Raw genomic sequence first — 24,235 nt, 5'->3', positions numbered from 1 at the left:
GGTGGATCACCTGAGGTCAGGAGTTCAAGACCAGCCTGGGCAACATGGCGAAACCCCGTCTCTACAAAAAATACTAAAGAGGCTGGGCGTGGTGGCTCACGCCTATATCCCAGCACTTTGGGAGGCTGAGGTGGGCAGATCATCTGAGGCCAGGAGTTCAAAACCAGCCTGGCCAACATGGTGAAATCCCATCTTTACTAAAAATACAGATATTAGCCAGGCGTGGTGGTGGGTGCCTGTAATCCCAGCTACTTGGGAGGCTGAGGCAGGAGAATCACTTGGAAGAAAAAAAAAAAAAAAAAGAGGTAATTAGGGTACATTGAGGGCATATGGGTGGACCCTAATCCAATAAGACTGGTCCTTTAAAGAAGAGGAGATTCGGACACAGACACACAGAGCAAAGACCATGTGAACACCCGGGAGGAAATGGCCAGCTACGAGCCAAGGTGAGAGGCCTCAGAAGAAACCAATCCTGCCAACACCTTGATCTTGGGCTTCTGGCCTGCAGAATTATGAGAAAATACATTTCTGTCATTGAAGCCGCCTAGTTTGTCATACTTTCTTTGTGGTATTTTGGGGGTTCCTGTCCACCAACTTCCGTTTTCTCCATCTCCAGATTCCTCTCTTGGGTCATATCCTGTTAGAAGCTGCTCTCACAGTAATCCCCAAGAAGGTATTAGCTGAACTTAAGGTTTTAGCCCTCTCACAAGTACCTGCATTTTAATACGGGATTCTTACCTGGAGTAATCTAGGTAGCTGAGATGCATTTGGACTGATGGCTTTCCAGTCATCATAGCTGTAGTGACAGCCAATACTTACTATGTGCCAAATACTGTTCCAAGTGCTCTCTCTGTCTCTCTGTGTCTGTCTATATCTATGTCTACATCTGTATCTAATATTCATTCGTTGAATCCCCCCAATAGCCCTATGAGGTAGGTGTGCTTAAAAGAGGAAGCTGAGGCACAAAAGGGTTGAGTAATATATCCAAGGTTTTACAGACAGTAAATGGTAGAGCTATGATTTGAACCCAGGAAGTCTGACTTCAGGTACCATGCTTTTAACCACTCACCACTCAGATGACCTCAATGGCCCCTAGCAGGGTCAGAACAGACTTTGGGGACTAGCTTTGTTTTTCTAACAATAGCTGTTAGTGACCTTCCCTGTTAGTCTCCCCACCTCTTTTTTTTTTTTCCAGAGACAGTCTTGCTCTGTTACCCAGGTTGGCATGCAGTGGCATGATCATGGCTCAGTCCTGGTCTCAAGTGATCCTCTTGCCTCAGCCTCCCTAACAGTTGCGACCACAGGCATGTGCCACACCCAGCTAACGAAACATTTTTTTTTTTTAAAGATATGGGGTCTTGCTATATTGCCCAGACTGGTCTTGAACACCTGGGCTCAAGTGATCCTCCTGCCTCAGGCTCCCAAAGTGCTGGGATTACACGTGTGCCCCACTGTACCTGGCTCCCTGTTAGTTCTTATTTCTCTATTTCTAAGTGCCTGAGACAGTACTCTCTGTGGGAAATTTTTTTTTTATTGTTTCCAAATATTACCCTTCCCTATGGGAGGATTATCCTTCTCCCATCTCATCAACATCAGACTTGGCCATGTGACTTGCTTTGGCTGCCAATAAAATGTGAGAGGAAGTGATGTTTGCTACTTTTGAGCAGAAACTTTAAAAGTCATCATGCAATTTTTCTCTTCTCCCTTCTAGCATGAGAATACTTTGAAGCTAGGCCCAAGCAGCAACTTCAGCTCAGGTCTCGGAATAAAGACAAAATAGAGGGGAGATGCAATCAACCTGTGAGCAAAAAAAATGTATATTTGTTGCAAGCCACCGAGACTCAGGGGTTGTTTGTTACTGCATCATTACTTAGTAAAAACTGACTGATACACTCTCTGAATACCAATATATTTAAGTGAAATGCCAGGACTGTTGTAAGGATAATATCTTTAATCAATAAGCATACTCTTAAATAACCAATAAACTATATTATAGCATATCCAAGAAATCTTGCAAAACAGCTTTCTACCTTCTGTGAATACTTTCTGTGCATCTATCCATCTCCATCTCAGAAGGCTAAAAGATCATAAACCCTTGCCTAGCTCAGTACACATGGAGTTCATTCACCACTCAATATGTACAAAGAGAATCAGAAGGAAGAGATGGAGAAGACTAAATGTTATTTTAGGTTCCAGGACATTGGATGGAATGGGAGAGAAAAAGGATTTATTTTCTTTCATAGATGGGAATTAGTACAAAGGCCTGATGAGACTGTCCCTTATCCAAGGACAGAGAATGAAAGAACTTGTCAATGTAAATTATCCATTCCAAGCTTTCGACCCTGCTGCCATTTTTGGTTCCAAATTGCTCATGTTTCTTAGAGGCTGCAAACTTATGACCTATGAACTGAATGTGGCCTGTGGAAGTCTTTTAACATACCAAATAAAACACTATTCTATGTGCAGATGTTTGAATCAAATTGATTGCCAACAATCAAAATTTGAGATATTTCAAGTTAAAAAAAATAGTTCAAGCTTCTCTTAATTGAAAGCCTTGGTTACACTGGGCTTAGGAAACTTCAACTAGAGTTGAGCAGCAGCTGCTTCTTAGGCTGGGCATAGTTTCCATAGTCCCTACCTCTCCCTATTGCCTTATACTAGGCTCACTTCACTTATTTATATTCTTTTTTTTTTTTTTTTGAGATGGAATCTTGCTTTGTCGCCCAGGCTGGAGTGCAGTGGTGCGATCTCGGCTCACTGCAACCTCCGCCTCCTGGGTTCAAGCAATTCCCCTGACTCAGTCTCCTGAGTAGCTGGGATCACAGGCACACGCCACCATGCCTGGCTAATTTTTGTATTTTTAGTACAGATGGGGTTTTACTATGTTGGTCAGGATGGTCTCGAACTGAATTTGTGATCCACCCGCCTTGGCCTCCTAAAGTGCTGAGATTACAGATGTGATTATTTATATTGTTTACTTAACCCATGGAACCACTTGAGTTTGCCACCTTGGGTATCAATTAACTCCTTTCCTTTCCTTCTTCTTGTCCTTCTTTTATTCCTATGTCTTTCACAGTGAAAAAGGAGATCTCGGGGACTCTATTTTTGTCACTCTGAGGACATCACTCTTCTGCCTTGTTTTTGGAATTTGGGATGACCCAAACTTGACAGTCCAGTTCTTTGGTTCCCAAAAAGAATCATTCTAAACTATCTATTAGGTTGGTGCAAAAGTCATTGCAGTTTTTGCCATTAAATGTAATGGCCAATGGGCGCGGTGGTTCATGCCTGTAATCCCAACACTTTGGGAGGCCAAAGCAGGCAGATCACTTGAGGTCAGGAGTTCGAGACCAGCCTGGCCAACATGGTGAAACTTCATCTCTACTAAAAACACAAAAATTAGCCGGGCATGGTGGTGCATGCCTGTAGTCCCAGCTACTTGGGAGGCTGAGGTGGGAGGATCACTTGAACTCAAGAGGCAGAGGTTGCAGTGAGCCGAAACTACACCACTGCCCTACAGGCTGAGTGACAGAGTGAGAGTCTGTCTCAAAAAAAAAAAAAAAAAAAAAAAAGTAATAGCCAAAACTGCAATGACTTTTGCACCAATCAAATAAGACAATTCTAGGGGTGCAGGGAAGGGATGCTTTCTGCTGAAGATCCTGACAATGTTTATCTAATAGCTTCTACAGTACTCGGTGATTTGCATATTTGTATAGCTAGCAGGTCTTGGAGCAGCATAAGCCTCCTGCCCACTAGATAATTCTGTTGCTTAACAAACCATAACAGCTTTGATTATATGGAAAATGCTAGCAGTAAATGATTGGAAAATGATTTTACTGTTTTCTGTTATGGAAACTCACATGTAGGAACATTATGGAACTGTCTTGAAATTTCTTTTGCCTTCTAAATGTAAAATCACTAGACTTTGATATTTCAGCAATTCTACATTTTAAAATATCAGAGCTGATGAGATCGATACTCCTTTGTAGATACCTACACTGCAGAGAGCCAGCCAGTGCTATCTGGATAAAGTAGACAGTGGGTAGGCATTTGCAAGCCTCTCACCTACCCTTTTTCTTTTTCTGCACCAGATTCATTACTATACTGATCTTTCATTGGCTAAAACTTTACATCAAGGCCCAGGGACTATAAACCCACGGCAGCTTGGACTATATGGAATATGAATGTTGAGATACATACTTCAGTTCCTGAACTCAGTAATGAAATCACCCGCAGAGTTCTCATGCCAGCATTCAGCTAGCTGCAACTTTCTCCTGCTTGCCTTCTAAGGAGATTAAGAACGGGCATTTTATTTTGTTTCCGTTTTAGTTTATTTGAAGGTTTTATGATGTCTTGGTTGAGTGGCTCGTGGGACTTGCAAATAAACATGCTGCTTTTAAAAATGGCAAGTTGTTTTTATTTATTTCTTTTAGGTGCCCAGTGACCTCCGGGTATATTAGGCAGCTTTAAATTATAATTAAAATAATAACTGTCATCCTAAAACAATAATAGATGTTGAATGATACAAACACCAAATTAGGATGTTCAGAAAATCTGTATGAAGGAAGCCAGAGAAAGCATGGAATTAAAAACATTATCTTTGTGGCAGTGTGACCAAAGGAAACTTTTCTCAAACAGCAGCTTTGTTATAATGTTTTTTTGTTTTGTTTTGCCTTCCTATAAGGCTACTCAAATTTTTTTTTTGTATTTCTTAGATTTGGGGTATTGGGGGGTGGGGGAATATCCAGTTCTTTAGTTGATCTTGTTATGACTTTACCGACAGAAGGAAATAATGAAAACTGCTTGTCATCGGAGAAAATCCCCTGTATTCTAATGATTTCTTGACAATTTCTCAAGTCCATGGACACAATCAGTAGAAGCCGACATTGTGTTTCGCTGGATGCCAAATCCTCAGAGTGCTTCTGAGTCCCTCTAAGACATACATCTGCATTCCTCCATCTGTCATCTTAGTTCATCTTCCTCTCCCAACTGTTCTTAAATTAAATGACTACATCTAATGGGAGATTTTCTCGTGAAAGCTTATGAGAATTTGTCTGAAGACAAATTAAAACATTGCAATGTAATCACCCAACTCCACTCACTGCTTGGCTGGCCCCAGTGCCTGCTTTTACCCAAAGGGGTTAATCAATGTTTGGACCCTGTATAGAGAGAAGCAATCAGGAAGGAAGCCCATTCAAGAGGAGGTGGCACCCACCCGCTGATGGTCAGAGGGTCGGGGATGAAGACTGGATCTGCCCACTGCAGAGAGAGCTGTGAGATATGCCAGGGCTCCAAAGACCAGGACAAGAAGAGTAGGAGACTCTCTTGGAGGGAGTGAAAGAAAACAAACATCTGGTTCTCGAATATCAAGGCATGATGCTTAACCTCAGGGATATGAAAGTTCCCCTTCTCTCACCCTCCACTCCCCATGGATGAGTGGATGTTTTCCTGCAGTTGTTACAGGTCACCAGGGTTGATGGGACTCTTCAGCTTGGCTGGTCATTGCCCCCCACTTTTTTTTGAGATAGGGTCTCACTCTGTCACCCAGGCTGGAGTGCAGTGGGATGATCATGGCTCACTGCAGCCTGGACTGCCCAGGCTCAAGCAATCCTCCCACCTCAGCCTCCTGAGTAGCTGGGACCACAGGCATGCGCCACTATGCCTGGCTAATTTTTGAAAACGTTTTTGTAGAGACAGAGTCTCACTGTATTGCCCAGGCCAGTCTCAAACTCCTAGGCTCAGGCAATCTTCCTGCCTCGACCTCCCAAAGGGCTGGCATTACCGGTGTGAGCCACTGCACCCTGCCTGGTCACTGCCCTTTTATTCTCTCACTACACCATGTGAATCCCTTTCAACATTTGGTTGAAGGGGACAGCATCTCCAGCAATTCCACCTTATAGAAATGTATCCTAATGAGACAATGAGACAGATTCACCAAGCACAAAGATGTCCATCACATCATTGTTTACAACATCACTGCTCATTAATAGGGAAATTAGTTAAATAAATGATGGTATATCCAACACTGGAATGCAATGTGGTCATTGCAATGAAACTATGAAAAATCATCAAACATTATTGAAAATCTATAACCCAATGACATGGTATACTGTTGCAGACAGTATGCATACCATGATACCACTGGCATGAAATAAAACATGTATATGTGTATGCATAAGAGACATCTGATAGGATGAAGTCCAGGTTAACCATGTTTACTTCTGGGTGGTGGAATTTTTGGCGATTTTAATTTTTATGCGTTGATAAATTGCTTGCATTTCTCAAGATATTGTACATCATCTTTTAATCAGAAAAATAAAGCTTAAAGCTAGGTCTACATTTGAGAGAAAAAAGAACAGCCTTGGTTAATGGTATGTGAGTCATTACGCTGTTCTCCTAAAGTCTCCAAACCCAAAAAATTTCCCATGGCATTGAATCCTGGGAAAGAGCTTTGGCTGGGTCATGATGGGAACAGGGAGTTGGCTGCCCCTGTGATGCTCCAACTCTTTATTCCCAGGCTACGACAGTCTAATTTGATAATCATTTCCATTAAAACTTTATGCTCCCTACTAAACACTCAAAGTGCTTCCTTGGATCAATGCTTTCAAGTTCATCCTCATATCATCTTTGTAAGGCAGAGGTAGGTAGGGAATAAGAAGAAAAATTTCAGGACCCGAGACATCAGTGGCTATGGGACTTGAGGGAGACAATGGTACTGCCGAGACTAGTGTACTGGTTCTCAATCTCTCAGCTCAGGGCTTCTTCCATGAACCCCTAGTGCTTCAATTTCAGAAGTGAGATGGAACCAGGCATGGCGGCTCACACCTGTAATCCCAGCACTTTGGGAGGCCATGGTGGGAGAATCGCTTGAGGCCACGAGTTTGAGACCAGCCTGGGCAACATAGTGAGACCTTATCTCTACAGATAATTTAAAAACTAGCTGGGCACGGTGGGCACATGCCTGTATTCCCAGCTACTTGGGAGGCTGAGGTGGGAGAATTGCTTAAGTTTGAGGCTGAAGTGAGCTATGATCATGTCACTACACTCCATCCTGGGAGACAGAGTGAAACCCTGTCTCAAAAAAAACAAAAGTTTAAAATAAAATAACCTTTTTAATAATTCAGGAAATGAAACTAAAACCATCTGTATCTTTGTGTGTAGGGATGTTCAAGAGTTGGATTATAATCTGGCTGTGATCAAAGTGCTCATTAAGAGGAATATTTTTGGGCCTCTTATGGCCATTATGGGTCCTGATTCGTCCTTATCTGCTGAGACAGTGCTCTCAGGGAAGTCTGGAGTTTGGATTAAAGGTTTCAGTTCTACTATTAACAGTGACAAACAAAGGCAAGGGTTAACCTGACTAGGTCTCAACCTTTTCATACCTAAAACAGGTGGGGAGGCCGGGCGTGGTGGCTCACACTTGTAATCCCAGCACTTTGGGAGGCCGAAGTGGGTGGATCACTTGAGGTCAGGAGTTCAAGACCAGCCTGGCCAACATGGCATAACCCTGTCTCTACTAAAAATACAAAAGTTAGCCAGATGTGGTGGCAAGTGCCTGTAGTCCCAGCTACTTGGGAGGCTGAGGAACGAGAATAAATTGAACCCAGGAGGTGGAGGTTGCAGTAAGCTGAGATTGTGCCACTGTACTCCAGCCTGGGTGACAGAGCAAGACTCTGCCCCCAAAACAACAAACAACCGAACCAAAAAAACATGAATGGGAGAGAAAGCTTGGCCTTACACTCCCGAAGGCATCATTTGGAGGATCAAGTGATGGAAGAGCTAAGAAGTCCCTCTCTTTGACTTCTCTTTAGCCTTCTCGAGAGCAGCTGGTCATCCTACTCCACAGCACATTCTTGTAATATGCTGCCACTTACACTCTACATCTTGAGGTTTCTGCCTCCCCAGTCGGGCTGTGAAAGAACAAAGTCAAGAATGATTCTGAGTCAATATAAATACCACGCCTATGACCTAATACCGCAGTTTTCAATAGATGTTTGCCGACTGGGTGAATGGTTCAGAAATTCAAAGTACTCCACCAAGGAAATACCTTAGAGATTGCAACAGAGAAACTCATGGAACTGTTTTACTCTGAAATATACGATGTATTACCCATTTAAAAAAGGTCACACACTTTCTGAGATTGTTAGAGTATGTGGAATGACAAAAGTAGTTGCCGACATTTGACTGGTCACTTTGTGCCAAGCACTGTGCTAATCTCTAAATATATATATACACACATATACATATATGTATACTTGTGTGTGTGTGTGTGTGTGTGTGTATATATATATATATATATATATATATTTTTTTTTTTTTTTTCCCCAGAGACAGGGTTTTGCTCTGTCACCCAGGCTGGAGTGCAGTGGCTCGATCATAGTTTACTGTAGCCTCGAACTCCTGGGCTCAAGGGATACTCCCATCTCAGCCTCCCGAGCAGTAGGGACTACAGTTGTTCTCCACTGTGTAGGACTGATTTCTAAATTTTTTGTGGAGACAGGGTCTTGCTGTGTTACCCAGGCTGGTCTCAAACTCCTGGGCTCAAGCGATCCTCCTGCCTCTGCCTCCCAAAGTATTGGGATTACAGGCATAAGGCATCACATCATGCTGAGCTAAATAAATTTTCTAATTTAATCCTACCAACCTCCCTCTGAGGTAGGTGGCATTATCATTCCAGTTTTTCAGATTCTGATTCTGAGGCTCAGGAGGTAGTCTGCCCATGCGGAGAAAGAATAGGTCTGGAAGCCACTTCCCAGCCTGTAATCTTGATCTCTTTCCTGACTGTGTGTCTGGGGCAGATTTGCAACAAAGAGCAGGGTGGTTTGGGACCTGTTTATTTTCATTCTAACTCAGGGTTTATATTGAGTTGGCTTCTTGCAGATGCTCTTTCAACCAGCCCGTGCTGAGCAGGTGAAACTGAACAAGGCCGCGATAAAGGCTCAGGTGGTTGCACATCATCACCCTGCCTTCTGACAGTATCATTCACCTTCAGAGCATTAGCTCAAACATGGTCCCTCCCTTTGTTTCTTAAATGTTCCCATTTTCCTTTACTTCTCTCTCGGTTTCCTCTTAACCAGCTGAGTGACAGAAACTCAATGCTGACCACTTCATTAGCCGATGACCTTGTCCCTCTGGCCTTTTGCCCTGCCTGCTCTCCTGGGCAGGTTACCTTACGTCATAAGTCCTTGTCAAAGGTCAGGACCTCTGAGCCATCAGCACTGGGCATGTTGTTTTAATATATATCTAGAGAAATCAGGGCTGTCGGATCACATTAGGTCCTATTTACGGACTGCACGCCAATACCCGCCGTAGAGAAGAACTGTTACCTTTGAAATACAATCATGGCTAGTTAACCAGTGAGTACAGAAGGGGGATTATATTCCATCAGTGAGGCCCTTGTAATCTGTTTCTCCCCCCATCAGCAGGGCTACCTTTCTTCCTGTACAGAGAAAATCCTTATAAACAGTAGTCACATAAAGGAGTGAGGCTAAGAGATACATTGTGTTTTTAAAACCAGATGCATTAATGAGTGTGTGAGGGGTAGTGTGGAATGTGATAAAGAGTGCCGCTCTTGCTAGTGTGAATTGGCATGAGGCTCTGGCTAGCTGTTGATACGGTAAGAAAATGATAAAGTTAACAGCTGCTATCCGTTGAGTGGTTATAGGCACAAGACTAAGCATTTTATATGCACTACCCTGTTTGAGAGTCGTAATATCCTTATACGTCAGATACTACTATGTCCATTTCATGGATGGAGAAACTGACATCCAGAAAGGCCCAGTGATTGGTCCATATTCCAAGGCAATTAAGTGATGGGGAAGGAATTGACTCCAAAGCTGCTCCTAATCCCCAGGCTTCCATGATTCTGCCAGGATACAATTTGGTCTCTTCTTTGGGGTGGGGTTTTAGGTGATGTTTAAGGAGAACCATATTGTCATTTCCCTTCTAGGGAGGGGCCTCAAATATCTCACTTGATCCAACAGATTTTTTTTTTTCTTTTAAAACTGAGTCTGGGAATAAGCCAACCTTGTTTTCCCCCTTTCTTCTCCAGGATTGGTTTAAGCTCACTCTCACATCTCATGGGAGTCTGGTTGGACGGATCCCTTGATGGAGGTTAGAACTAGCTCTCGTAGCCTATTTTTTAAGGAAAGCATGACATTAGAAAATGAGACAGGAATGGACCCCAAGAAGAGAAGAAAACTCACCAGGCTGGAGAATAGGGTCAACTTCTAACAAATGCTTCACCAAGAAATGCTCAGAGAGGAGAATTGAGAAGACTGACAAAGATAATATTGGCAGAGACATAGTAGGGTGGGTGAAATTGCTTTTTTCTTCTTCCTTCACCCAAACAGCATATTTCTGTCACATTCATTGTGTTTTGTCCATGGAAAGCTCAGCCAGGGAAGGTAAACGCTGTTGTTTTGCAGCAAACCCGCTTTTCTAACTAGAGAAATACAGCCTGAAAAATGCACACAGAAATGCCCGCTTGTCTCTTTCTTGAAACCCCAGGCACACTGCAGAGGTGTCTAGTAACACAGCAATTTCCTTTGAACTGTTTGGTTTTGTTTGGCGTCGTTGTCTGGCTGGTTAGTCTTTTTTGACTGCGTTAACTCACCTGGTATAACATTTTCTTTCACTGAGAAACAAGAAAGCTAGAACTCACCTCTCTAATTCCGGCAAAGCTGGACACCATCCAATAGCACTAGGCTAGACTTCTGGGGGCTGTAACTTATATCTTCTGAGCTGAGGAAGAAAAGAAAGGAGAAAAACACGGTTGGGAGATGTTTGGCAAACCGTCGTAGGCCGAATGGTTAATGAATGAGATGATTCTCCCATTGCTTTTCACTTATTTTTCTTAAATAAGATTTGTTTCTAGGTTGAGGGTTTATTCAAGTCACCCCCTCATCAGCCAGCATCATAGGCAAATGACACAGTTCCCTGTATTCACTTATGTTGCCTAGGCTGTAGAAAAGCACATTCTTGAACTGGGAAAGGCATTTTTAAAAATGCAACTCAGGGCAGCCAACCTCAAGACAGCATCTGATATTAATTAAAAATCATAAAACACTCTAAGTTGAACTAAAGAAATACTGGTAGCGGGATCAGGACAAGGATGAGAGAAACTGAGAGTGAAATCCCATACTCATTGAATGTGACCGTCAGCCTTCGAGTTTCTCCCGGCCACCGCATTTCTGCCTGTCCATCCCGGGGAAAGGATTCAAATGGTGTTAACTACTGAACACTTGCCTCGTTTTCCATTCCTCTTTCCCCGGGTAGCTGCGGTGAGTTGGCTGCCGAGATGTAGCCCTGAACCTATCCATCAAGTCTAAGGAAGAGAGAGTTAGAAAGGCAAACATTATCTGGAATCAATATCTTTACAAATCCAAAGGAAACCCCAGCTCCCGAAGGGTTAAGCCAGGGAAGGAAAAGCCATCAGGCTGTTTAGTGAGCTAATGTTTTTATTGATGGGGGAAGCCTTTAAGTCTCTAACAGGAAAAGTGGGGAAAGTGGCAGATTGTTTGGCCGGGGAGAAAGGAGATGAGAAGGAACATTATACACCATGCTCTGTCCTACTCCACGTATTCGGACCCCTGAAATCCATCGAATGCAGAAGACATTCCCTAACCTTGAATGATATTCAATCCAAGATGTTTTTCCTCTCTCCTACCCCCCCCTCCCCGCAAAGTGGAATCCACATCTTCCCCTAACAACTTGGCTATAATGCACATCTCTTGGCTAATGCCTGCACTGAAAAGCACATCTTAATTTAACAACTGTGTTATAAAGCACATCTCAAGCTAACATTCCTGGGATAATCCATATTTCAACCTAACTACCCTGGCATAACACTGCAATCTAATTCCCCCACTGTAAAGTACATTGCAATCTAACACCCTCATATAATGTACATTTCAGTCCATTATTTTGTATTTTGTAAGCCATATTTTGATACGTCTATTCCATTAAGGAGCAGAACTGTCTGGTGACAACGGTTATCCCTGTGCTAAAAGCCCCCATGGTTTGTACATCGTCCTGTGGTGACAGGCTGCTGATGGACATGCTTCTGAACTTTCACCTTTGCCATCTTAGGTTCAACTCTGGCTTGTTTCTGTACTTCAAGCCTAAGTCTCCTGTTGGGGGAGCAGGGTGATCAGAAAGCCCCGCTCTGTCCTGGCCAGCCTTCTCTCACGCTAACCAGCAGGGCGGGCCACCTCAAATGATCAAAGTCAGGGGTCAGGGTGTAGCCAACGTCAGGGTCCAATGCCAGGGGCCAATGTCAGGGTCAGAGGTCAGGGTGTAGCTGCTGGCTAATAGAGTGTCAGCTAACACTGTTGTCAAATTGCTGGGCTAAAAGACAATGGCGGCCTCCCGCTGAGGACCTTACCCTGGGGGGAGGGGGTGATTGGCTTTATTGGAAACCTGCCAGTCTCAGAGGTGATGGAAGTGGCTGATCACAGCTAAAGACTGTTTGATTGTTGATGGAGAGCCGGTTCTCTGGTTGGTCCCTAACTGAAAGGCCTGCAGAGCCACTTATTGATGACTGAGTTTTCCACTTATGATGGATTTCTCTTCTGTTTCACATGTAGCTGGATTTCCATTCAGTCATGGAGGTGGATTGCGTGACGCATGGACACAGACTTTTCTGGAACTGAGAGCCACGAGAGGCGGTACTGTCACTGACTTCTGGGATGGCACCAACCTCCTATTGACAGTTGAATGGGGCTGATTGGGTTCTTGAAATGAAATCAATCCAGAATGAATTGAAAAATAGATGTAAGAGGTCCTGCAAGTCCAAGACAGTTCGGCGAACATAAAAAGGAGACAATCAATGTGTTCTGGAAGAGACTTAGTATTCTAACTATCAATAGCCCAGCCTCAAATTTTCCACCTATCTCAGGCAGGAGGAAGAAATTATATTTCTTTATCTACTGGTGGCCTATAACCAGGCTAGTAGTGCCACTAAATATTTGATGAAAATGAGGTTACCAAAGTGGAAGAATTCAAAAATTTCCCAAGATAGTGTGAATTTAAGAGAGACAAAAACAGGAGGAGAAAAAGTATAGAGATAAAAAAATGATCTTGGCTGGTCGCGGTGGCTCACGCCTGGAATCCCAGCACTTTGGGAGGCTGAGGTGGGTGGATCACAAGATCAAGAGATTGAGATCATCCTGGCCAACATAGTGAAACCTCATCTCTATTAAAAATACAAAAATTAACTGGGCGTGGTGGCACACACTTGTAGTCCCAGCTACTTGGGAGGCTGAGGCAGGAGAATCACTTCAACCTGGGAGGAGGAGGTTGCAGTGAGCTGAGATCAAGCCACTGCACTCTAGCCTGGTGACAAAGCGAGACTCCGTCTCAAAAGAAAAAAAAAAAAAGATATTCTAAAAGGCATATGGACCATGAAGGATCAGCTAATACAAACCCCCAACGCAGCCTCTGCTAAGACAGACAATAAATGACTAGAAAGCATGAATGCGAGAATGGCTTGTTGAAATTGCAAGGTTATTCTCCTCTTGAGTTGTGCCTTGAGAAAACCATATGAACATGGTAGTACTAGTTTTTTAAACTTTTTTTTTTTGAGACAATGTTTTGCTCTGTTGCCAGGCTGGAGTGCAGTGCCACAATCCTGCAAATTTGATCTCCTAGGCTCAATCAATCCTCTCATCTCAGCCTCCCAAATAGCTGGGACTACAAGTGCAGCCACCAAGCCCAGCTAATGCTTTTGTATTTTTTGTAGATATGGGATTTTGCCATGTTGCCCAGGCTGGTCTCGAACTCCTGGGCTCAAGCCATCTACCTGCCTTGGTCTTCCAAAAGTGCTAGAATTACAGGCATGAGCCACCATGCCTGGCTGGAAGTACTAGTTCTTAAGCCTCTTATTAATAGAAGTAGTAAAACATCTTAGGCAGTAAATTGAGGCTGGGAAGTGAAGTGGAATCATTTTTCTTGGAAAAGAACAGGTTAGGGGTGACATGAATGACCTTCCACTGTATTCCATGGTAGGATAAGCCATGTTGCTTTGGCCATGCCAATATGGTGTGATGGCATATGGGGAGATATTGGCATGACTCAAGGTACTACTTATACCTCTTTAAGCCTATTTTCTTCATTGTTAAAGGGGATCATGCCATCCACCCAACACAGGTACAACGGGGATGAATTTGGATGTAGAACTGTTAGACTGTTAGACAAATTCAACCTTCAAAACACAATAGTTTCCTTTTGCCTTATACTATAGCCTGAAGCCTGAGCAACATAGCCAGACTGCGTCTCTACTGAAAAACAAAAATTAAAATAAAAAAATTAGCCAGGCATGATGGCGTGTGCCTGTAGTCCCAGCCATTCAGGAGGCTGAGGTGGGTGATCACTTAAGCTCAGGAGTTTCAGGCTGCAGTGAGCCGTGATCATGCCACTGCACTCCATCTCGGTGACAGAGCGAGATCCTTTCCCAAAAACAAAAATAAAAAAGACCATAGCCGGGCTTTTTGATGATGGACATTGTTAAATATGAGGTGTTGGATGATATATTTTCTCTTTGTGAGCAAGAAAGTCTAGTATCTATTTAGAAAGTTTCGGCAAACTCCATTTGACCACAGGAAGATGACTTAGCCCAGAGCTTAGCAAGCTATGGCCAGCAGGCTAAATTTTGCCCATGGCCCACTATTGTAAATAAAGTTTTATTGGAACACAGTCACACTCATTCATTTATGTATTGTCTACGATTCTTTTTGCACCATGACAGCAGAGTTGACTTGTTACGACAGAGAGAGTGTGGCTTAGGAAACCTAACATATTTACCATTTGGCCCTTTATAGAAAATGTTTGCCAGCCCTGACCTGCAACAATGGAACATTCTTTCCTCTCTTTAAAAGTAAAATCTTATGTGGAAATTCAATATGCAAAGCAGGTTCAAGAAACAAATATTTCCACAGGAAGCTGAACTCTTCCTTGTTTGGCAGAAAAAGTCCATCATTGGTAGAAATTCTACAGCAACTTCCATGGTTCCATGGAGCAGTTTGAAAACTATCAACTGGATAATCTCTGGATACTTCCTTAAGGTCCTAGAAACTCAGTCATTTCTTAAGAGATTAGAGAATGGCAGCAAATGTGCCTTCGTCTGGCAAATGTTGGGCTTTTTTTTTTTTTTTTTTTTTTTTTTTTTTTTTTTTTTTACTATTATCTGTGTGTTGTTGGGCAGGTTACTTAACTCCTCTGTGCTTCCATTTCCTCATTTTAAAAATAAAGGAAGTTGGGCTGGGAGTGGTGGCTCACGTCTATAATCCCAGCACTTTGGGAGGCTGAGGCCAGCAAATCGCCTGAGGTCAGGAGCTCAAGACCAGCCTGGCCAACATGGAGAAACCCTGTCTCTAATAAAAATACAAAAATGAGTCAGGTGTGGTGTCATGAGTCTGTAGTCCCAGCTACTCAAGAGGCTGAGGCAGTAGAACCATTTGAACCTGGGAGGTGGAGGCTGCAATGAGCCGAGATGGTGTCACTGTATTCCAGTCTGGGAGACAGAGCAAGGCTCCATCTCAAAAAAAAGGATAATTGTATTTGCTTCACAATTTGTTGTAAGAATTAAATGAGATTATATATATATTTATATATATATATTTAAGTGCTATATATATAAATAGAGCACTTAAAATAGGGCCTGGCTCATAGAGCTCAGTAAATGTAATTATTGTTGATATTTTATATTAATTATATTAATATTATAGACTATTATCAACAGATATTATACTTTATTAATAAGATTAATGTCAATACATTTTATTTTATCTTATAATATATTTTATATTATATTTATAATATTAATATTAATGTCATTACTATATTTTATTATAATATTAACATAATATTTTACATTAATGACATTATTATATAACATTATCAGCAGATATACTTTATTAATAATATTGACATTAATATAATATTTTGTTATATTAGTATAAATTATTGTGGTTTTTTTTTTTTGTTTGTTTGTTTGTTTTTTTTGAGGCGGAGTCTCGCTCTGTCGCCCAGGTTGGAGTGCAGTGGCCGGATCTCAGCTCACTGCAAGCTCCACCTCCCAGGTTTACGCCATTCTCCTGCCTCAGCCTCCTGAGTAGCTGGGACTACAGGCGCCCGCCACCTCGCCCGGCTAGTTTTTTGTATTTTTAGTAGAGACGGGGTTTCACCGTGTTAGCCAGGATGGTCTCGATCTCCTGACCTCGTGATCCGCCCGTCTCGGCCTCCCAAAGTGCTGGGATTACAGGCTTGAGCCACCGCGCCCGGCCTAAATTATTGTTATTAATACGTGGGGCCTTCACTCATGCTGTAAAGATCACTTGCATATTGTTCTAAATATCCCTAATGACATTTCTGCTTATTAGTTAATTAATTCAGTTGGCCACTCACTCCACACATCTGTTGTGTGCCAAAGTAATCAGGAAATGAACCAAGGTCCATGCAATACCAGCTGCACGTCTAGTCCTCTCTTGCTCAGTCATTCTCGGCACTTTGCGTTGGTGTTTATTGCTTTACATCTTCTGCGGCATCTCAGAGTGACACCACCGCTCAAAACAACTTCCTACTACTCCGTCTCCGACTGCTCCACAATTAATTTTTCAACTAGCAGTTTGGTTTCAACGCTTACGAAGTAATTAGACCTTAAAGGCTCTTTACCTGGATTTTATCCTGTCAGAGAATGTGAAAGAAACAATAATTATTATTTAATATTTATTGTATTCATTGTGCTACGCAGACTCACAGATGTAACCTGCCTTATTGTTGAAGATGACAGCAGAGTGCAGGCAGGTGTGTCTGGGGAAGTAGTCGGACCGCTTTGGAGGCCCAGGTTCTCAGACGCTTTCATCTGAGACCTGCGCTGTCAAAGGGCACATTTTGGGTTGACTGGTTTCTAATTTGTTATCCCTAAGTGCATCTTCTACAGGTTGAGTCCAGAGTGGTCGTTTCCAAAGATGACATTCAATGATTTCTTGTACCAAGCAAGTTACATTTTGGTACAAGATGTACCTTGGGGCAGTTACATTTTCCACCACTGTCAACAGAAGAGCAGAACAGACACAACCATAGATGCCACTGGATGGAGGCTCCAGACCCCTTTGGATTCACTCTTCCCCCACCATAGACTGGTTCAGGTCGTCCAGACCAAGGTGCAGAGAGGCTGGCCAGAGTGGTAGGCGGACAATGTCATCTACTGGTTGCTAAGAATATTCTCCCTGTAGTTTGGGGCTGGTGTGGCTCAGTGGTCAAATGTGTGAGCTTCTTTGAAGTAAGATGGCCCTGGGTTCAAGTCCTGCTCCTGCCCCTTCCCAGCAGATGACCTTTGTCAAGTTACTTCTCATTGTCAGCTTCAGTGTCCTCATCAATAAATGAAAGTAACAATAACCACCTCACACATTGCTTTGCATATCAAATAAAATAAATACACAGCAAGTGGCAGCTGTTGTAATTATATTATTATAATAGAAAAGAAATAGAAGCCCTAGTTTCTGTTTTGGAGTGGCTTAGAGGATAACAGTATATAAACAGAAAAACATGAAATAACCTTGAAAAACATTTACACGTCTTCATCTATATAATGTAAACTAAAAGACTAGTTAAAAGCCAGGGGTATCAGAGTGACTGGTGGACATGAATTGCTCTCATGATTTGGTGTAAATAAATTTCAAATTCCCGGATGACAGAGGCTGTACACATCTTTGTATCTCCAGCATTTTCTAGCAAAGAACCTTGTACATTTTAACCCTTAGCATGTGTCTGTTGAACTAAGTTGAACTGGATTTCTTTTTTTTTTTTTTTTTTTTTGAGACAGAGTCTCGCTCTGTCGCCCAGGCTGGAGTGCAGCGGCGCGAGCTCAGCTCACTGCAAGCTCCACCTCCCAGGTTCACACCATTCTCCTGCCTCAGCCTCCCAAGTAGCTGGGACTACAGGTGCCCACCACGGCGCCTGGCTAATTTTTTGTATTTTTTTAGTAGAGACGGGGTTTCATCGTGTTAGCCAGGATGGTCTCGATCTCCTGATCTCGTGATACGCCAGCCTCGGCCTCCCAAAGTGCTGGGATTACAGGCATGAGCCACTGTGTCCGGCCCTGAATTGGATTTCTTTGTAAATTCAGTAGAATGCTACCAAAAATAATCACTGTCACAACTCAAGTGTGCGCACAGATGACAGACACGAATACAGTGTTGAAACCAGCATCACTCTAACAAAAGCAACACAGGAAGGCTTACACAGAATGGGCAAATATGATGGAATATCATTTGGCAATAAAAGGGAATAAAGGAACGCTACCATGTAGAAGAACCTTGAAAACATGCTAAATGTAAGAAGCCAGTCACAAAAGACCACACATTGAATGATTCCATTTATATCAAATGTCTACAACACAAAAATTCATAGAGACAGAAAATAGATTAGTGATTGCTAAGGGCAACCAAATCCCCCACTTTTTTGCATATCTATGTTGTATATAATTTCTACAATTAATTTATATTACTTTGGAAAGAGGTAAGTGTTATTAAAATAAAACGTACAACACAAACAAAAAGTGGTGAGGGACGTGGAGGGAAGGGGAGACTTGGTTACTGAGGTCAGGCATCTCAGAGGGGAAAGGAAGGTGTGTGGGGGTTGGAGAAGGCTTCCTGGTTGGGAAAAGAATGTCACATGTAGAGAACAGCATTCCGTAGCAGGAGTGAAAGGGGGAACCAGTCAGAGGCAGGTGGGAGGAAGGCCTTGAGGAACTGTGAGAAGGATCTGGGCCTGATATCAGGATACAGAGGCTGCTGCCTCCTGCTCAGTGGGAAAGCACATCGTGATTGATTGGTGATATCTGCTCGGGCATAGGAATGGGCCGTGATGAATCAATGCCACACATTTTCTACTCCTCCAGGAGCCTTCATTCTGCAAGTACCCGAGAAATCAAAACACATTTAGGTCTGTCCTACGTGTTGAGGTCTGACGAAGTAGAGTTGGAGATGTAATCTGAATTCCTCTAAATTCCCATGAAAATATTTCAATCTCCATGGGTTCCTTGAGTCAAAGTCAGGAAGAATTCACATGATAACACTGGCCTTGCCGGGGGCCTAACCCAAAGAAAAGTGAACTTACTATTTCCAGCATTATACCAGTTAAAAAAAGAATGTATTAAAAAAAAAAAAAAAAAAGAGAAAGAAAGAAAAAAGACTCCCCCGCCCCCAGAAAAAATTAAAAAATGGAGAGGGGTGGAGACGAGAGCTGGGAAGGGGATTTAGAACCTCCAGACCCTGTTAGTTACTGAGAAGCCACTCTGTGGAGGAGACACGCAAGCTTCCATGCCTGAGACACTTCCCTCACTCCAACAAGATATTTTTAGCATCCCAGGCACCAAATAACTGCTCATATGTCCCAAACGATGATGAATTCATTCAAACAACAAGTCAAGACCCTGGATATCACTCAACTCCAGTCAGTCATAACAGCTGACAAATATAAAATATAACATACAGCCTGTTAGTTCTGCTTTTCCTCGTCTTCAATATGCAGATTCAAGAATCTCATTCTATTCCCAGCTGTCAGAGATGGTGACAGTTGTGGGGACTTTTCTAGCTTTATCAAGGAAGATTATTTTTTAACCCAAATTATTTTCCATTGTCAATGTTTAAATCCATATTAAGTCCAGATTAATGCAGGAAGTAGCTTCAAAGGATATTGACTGGGGGGGAAATAATAATAAATGAAATTATTAAGGACAGGGCCCATTTCAAGGAATATTTTCAGACTAGAAAAGAAAGTTGTTTGGATTTAAATGATAACTAAAGAAAATATGTTTCTTAGGGATTGCTGGCTCTTTTCACAAACACCCAAACTTTGTATACAAACTAGGAGCCTGTAGCACTTTTCTTTTTTTTTTCACGTGATTGGAATTAATAATGCAGATAAACCCTAAATAAATCAGGATTAGTGTTAACCACATCTTGAGGTTTAGGATGCTATAGGAAAATGAAAAGAGAGAGAGAAAAAAAAATCGGTTACTGGGGGGGAAAAAAAAAAAGCCCTGGTCTGGGCTACTGGGGGTGAGGAGGCGAGGGAAGGGGACTGGGGGGAAGGGAGGGGAGTAATCACGAGAAGAGAGGGCCAGCTGAGCTGGGTAATCAAAGCCCTTCTAATCGCTGCAGCTCTGGGGATGTGTTCAAAGGCTCTTTCCTGACCACAGGCTGAGCAGGGTCACAAGTGAAATGCAGTTGCTGGGAAGCGGGAGGGGTGTCTGGAATTTTTGGATGGTTTTGCTATCAGGCTTTGTTAGGAGAAGGTCAGATAGGTTGTCAGATTTTAGCATCTCCTTAGGAAGCAGGTTCAACTCTCTGGTTGTTAGGGAGAGACCCTCTTCCATCCCTCCAGCCCCACCACCCCAAACCACTTGCCAAACCAGTGAAGGAAGGGAACGTGGAGGCCTGAATGTTCATTCTTGCCTGGAAAGTTTCTCCCAGAGCTCTCAACTTTGGGCGTAAGAATCATCTTTGATAAATAATTGCACGTTGGGATGAATTTTTAAATTTAAATTTATTTTATGTTTTTAGAGACGGGGTGTCTCCCTATGTTGCCTAGGCTGATCTCAAACTCCAGCTCAAAGACTCAAAGAAGCCTCCTGCCTCGGTCTCCCAAAGTGCTGGGATTACAGTCACGCCTAGCCTTGGGGTGAATTTTAATGAAGCCCATTAGATTATTTTATATTTTTCTGCACTGTAGTCATTGAAAACGGCCTCAACACATTAACTCCAGGTTCTGTCCCCTTCCTTCCCTTGTGTGAGCCCTAAAGGCTGCAGATGAGGAAGACTGAGTCCTTTCCCTCTGGTCACCATTACGGGCTTTAATTTTCAGTAAATAAATATTTCTTAAGTTCAAGGGAAGAAAAAAGCACTCTTTATTTTACTTCAATTTTTTTTTTTTTGAGATGGGGTCTAGTCCTGTTGCCAGGCTGGTGTGCAGTGGCATGATCTCGGTTCACTGCAACCTCCACTTCCCAGGTTCAAGCAATTCTCCTGCCTCAGCCTCCTGAGTAGCTGGGACTAAAGGCACGCATCACCACACTCAGCTAATTTTGGTATTTTTAGTAGAGTCGGGGTTTCACCATGTTGGCCAGGATGATCTCCATCTCTTGACCTCATGATTCGCTCGCCTCGACCTCCCAAAGTGCTGGGATTACAGGCGTGAGCCACGGTGCCCGACCTCAAAACAAGCATTCTTAACCCCAAATCACACGTCTGCAGAGATTCTGGCTGTCAACGTGATGCTGGAGTGAAGGCGACCATTGCGAAAATGTGCAATCTTTGGTCGGCATCTCAGCCCAGATGGACTCAGTGATTGTCTTGCTTTCTCACTTCCCTTGGGTATTGCAGAATTGCAGCCCCCAGGATTTGGCATCCACGTGACATGGCTCCTTGCTGGGGCCTGCTTCCGATGGCCTTTCTTTGGTCAATGCACAGATCTCAGTGTTGTCCTAATCTTCAAGCAACCAGGCTAGTCTGAGGTTTTTCAGAAGTTTTCGAGTTTTGAGAGATCATGTCTCCCATCTGTTTCCTGTTCCGTTTTTCTGTACTTCCTCTTCTTTCTCCTACACCAGTGACTGGGCACAGGCGGCCACTGGACAGTCACTCCCTGTCTGCAATAACCAGAGCCTCTACTGACGATTCCACTATCCTTGCAGGTCTAGCACTCAGTCTCCCCCAAGACACACTAAAATGGATAGAAATGAATGATTTGGGGGTGGGCGGCTCTTCTCGCAGCTCAGGATGAAGCTCACAATCCCCAGGGCATTTGCGGTGACTCTGCAGTAGGTTTGAGTCCAGAGAATGCAACATACATTTTAGGGACTCTTGATAGTTACTATGGTAATTTGAGACTTTGAAAAATAGAAATACGTTCTGGGCAAAAAGTGGACATTACATCAGATGCAAAATGCTCAACCTTCAAAAGCTTCATACTACTAAAGATGAGTGAAGAAAGGGGGAGACGTGTGTAGTGAAGGCCATTAAAAAAATCAAAAGCTAAGATTTTGAAAATAAAGAAGCATAAATTGGATTCCAGCATAAAGATAAAGAAAGATATCTGTTGGGATTACAGGTGGTGGCTCACGTCTGTAATCCCAGAACTTTGGGAGGCCGAGGTGAATGGATCACTTGAGCCCAGGAGTTCGAGACCAGCCTGGCCAACAAGGCGAAATCCCATCTCTACTAAAAATATAAAAATTAGCTAGGCATGGTGGCTGCACCTGTAGTCCCAGCTACTCGGAGGCTGAGGCACAAGAATCGCTTGAACGCTGGAGGCAGAGATTGCAAGTGAGCTAAGATTGCGCCATTGCACTTCAGCCTGGGCAAAAGAGTGAGACTCTGTCTCAGAAAAAAAAAAAAAAAAAAAAAAGTTGGCAGGTATACTCTGAATAGTTCCACTTGATCTACCAAGCCAAAACAACATTAAGCTTAAAGGTAAATAATTCTTAGGGCGTTAGGCTTCAGTGGTCAATATAAAGGACGTTGGTCCTACATGAAGCTAGGAGCATCTCCCAGATGGCAAGGATCTTGTTGCCCAAGAGGAAACAGAGTGGAAATTCAGCCCTTGCCCCAATATCTCAGCTTTCCATGGAAGCAGAACAGCCAATGGTGACAAAATGAAGCACATTTTAAACAAGTGCTAGTGATATAATGACACAATGATATAATAACATATATAAAGGCTGGGCGCGGTGGCTCACGCCTATAATCCCAGCACTTTGAGGGGCTGAGGCGGGTGGATCACCTGAGTTCAGGAGTTCCAGACCAGCCTGACCAATGAGGTGAAAAAACGTCTCTGCTAAAAATAAAAAAAATTATCTGGGCATGGTGGCACGTGCCTGTAATCCCAGCTACTCAGGAGGCTGAGGCAGGAGAATCGCTTGAACCCAGGAGGCATAGGTCACAGTGAGCCGAGATCGCACCATTGCACTCCAGCCTGAGCGATGAGAGAGAGAGAAAAAAAGTACATGTATATGTGTATATATGAGACACATATGTCATTATATATAGTACATATCATATACATATACATATATATGTATAAGAATATATATAAAGTGGCCAGGCACAGTAGCTCACACCTGTAATCCCAGCACTTTGGGAGGCCGAGGTGGGCGTATCACAAGGTCAGGAGATCGAGACCATCCTGGCTAACACAGTGAAACCTCACCTCTACTAAAAATTCAAAAAAATTAGCTGGGCGTGGTGGCGGGCACCTGTAGTCCCAGCTACTCAGGAGGCTGAGGCAGGAGAATGGCGTGAACCTGGGAGGCAGAGCTTGCAGTGAGCTGAGACTGCGCCACTGCACTCCAGCCTGAGTGACAAAGTGAGACTCCGTTTCAAAAAAAAAAAAAAAAAAAGGGAATATATATAAAGTGTTCTTTTCCAGTAACACAAAAGTCAGGCTTATTATAAGAACTAGCTAATAGGTGGGTGGGTAGTTCCTATTTAAAAAAATGATTTGAGGTACTAAAAGAAAACTGTGGTTTTTAAAAAAGATGATCATTACAGACAATGGGGTAGATTGCCAAGCAGACTGAAATGGATCTTCAGAGAACTGTTACCGTGGATCCATCATTATTTCAAGAAGACATCTCCCAAATAGGTAGGGTTCTCTTAAACTAAGCCTTTGCTCCTGGTCTTGCTTTTTTAGAAGACATGTTTCTTTTAATTTAATATAATTTAAATTTTAGATAGGGTCTCACTGTGTCCCACAAGCTGGAGTGCAGTGGCATGATCCTGGCTCACTGCAGCCTCAACTTCCTGGGTTCAAGTGATCCTCCCACCTTCAGTCTCCCAAGTAGCTGGGACTACAGGCGCACATCACCATGTCTGGCTTTTTTTTTTTTTTTTTTTTTTTTGACAGAGTCTAGCTCTGTTGCCAGGCTGGAGTGCAGTAGTGCGATCTCGGGTCACGGCAACCTTCACCTCCTGGGTTCAAGTGATTCTCCTGCCTCAGCCTCCCGAGTAGCTGGGATTACAGGCACGTGCCGCCACACCTAGCTAATTTATATATTTTTAGTAGAGACAGGATTTCACCATGTTGGCCAGGATGGTCTCAATCTCCTGACTTTGTGATCCGCCCACCTCGGCCTCCCAAAGTGCTTGGATTGCAGGCGTGAGCCACCATACCCGGCCTCCTGGCTTACTTTTTAATTTTTTGTAGAGACGAGTTCTTACTACATTGCCGAGGATATAAG

The 24,235-nt window shown here is 43.1% G+C and overlaps 1 protein-coding gene across 1 annotated transcript in view; it reads right to left on the bottom strand.

Moving 5' to 3' along the window:
* Positions 1–24,235, bottom strand: part of LOC105491339 (zinc finger homeobox 3) — a 482,043-nt gene that overhangs the window by 354,758 nt on the left and 103,050 nt on the right. The window contains exon 2 of the mRNA XM_071084854.1: positions 10,661–10,740. The gene's annotated coding sequence lies outside the window, so the exon portion shown is untranslated. The remainder of the gene's footprint in view (positions 1–10,660; positions 10,741–24,235) is intronic.

The sequence above is a fragment of the Macaca nemestrina genome, chromosome 18 (assembly GCF_043159975.1).
Source record: "Macaca nemestrina isolate mMacNem1 chromosome 18, mMacNem.hap1, whole genome shotgun sequence".
Lineage (NCBI taxonomy): Eukaryota > Metazoa > Chordata > Mammalia > Primates > Cercopithecidae > Macaca > Macaca nemestrina.
The sequence above is the reverse complement of the archived record's forward strand: the minus strand, read 5'-3'. Positions and strand labels throughout refer to the sequence as shown.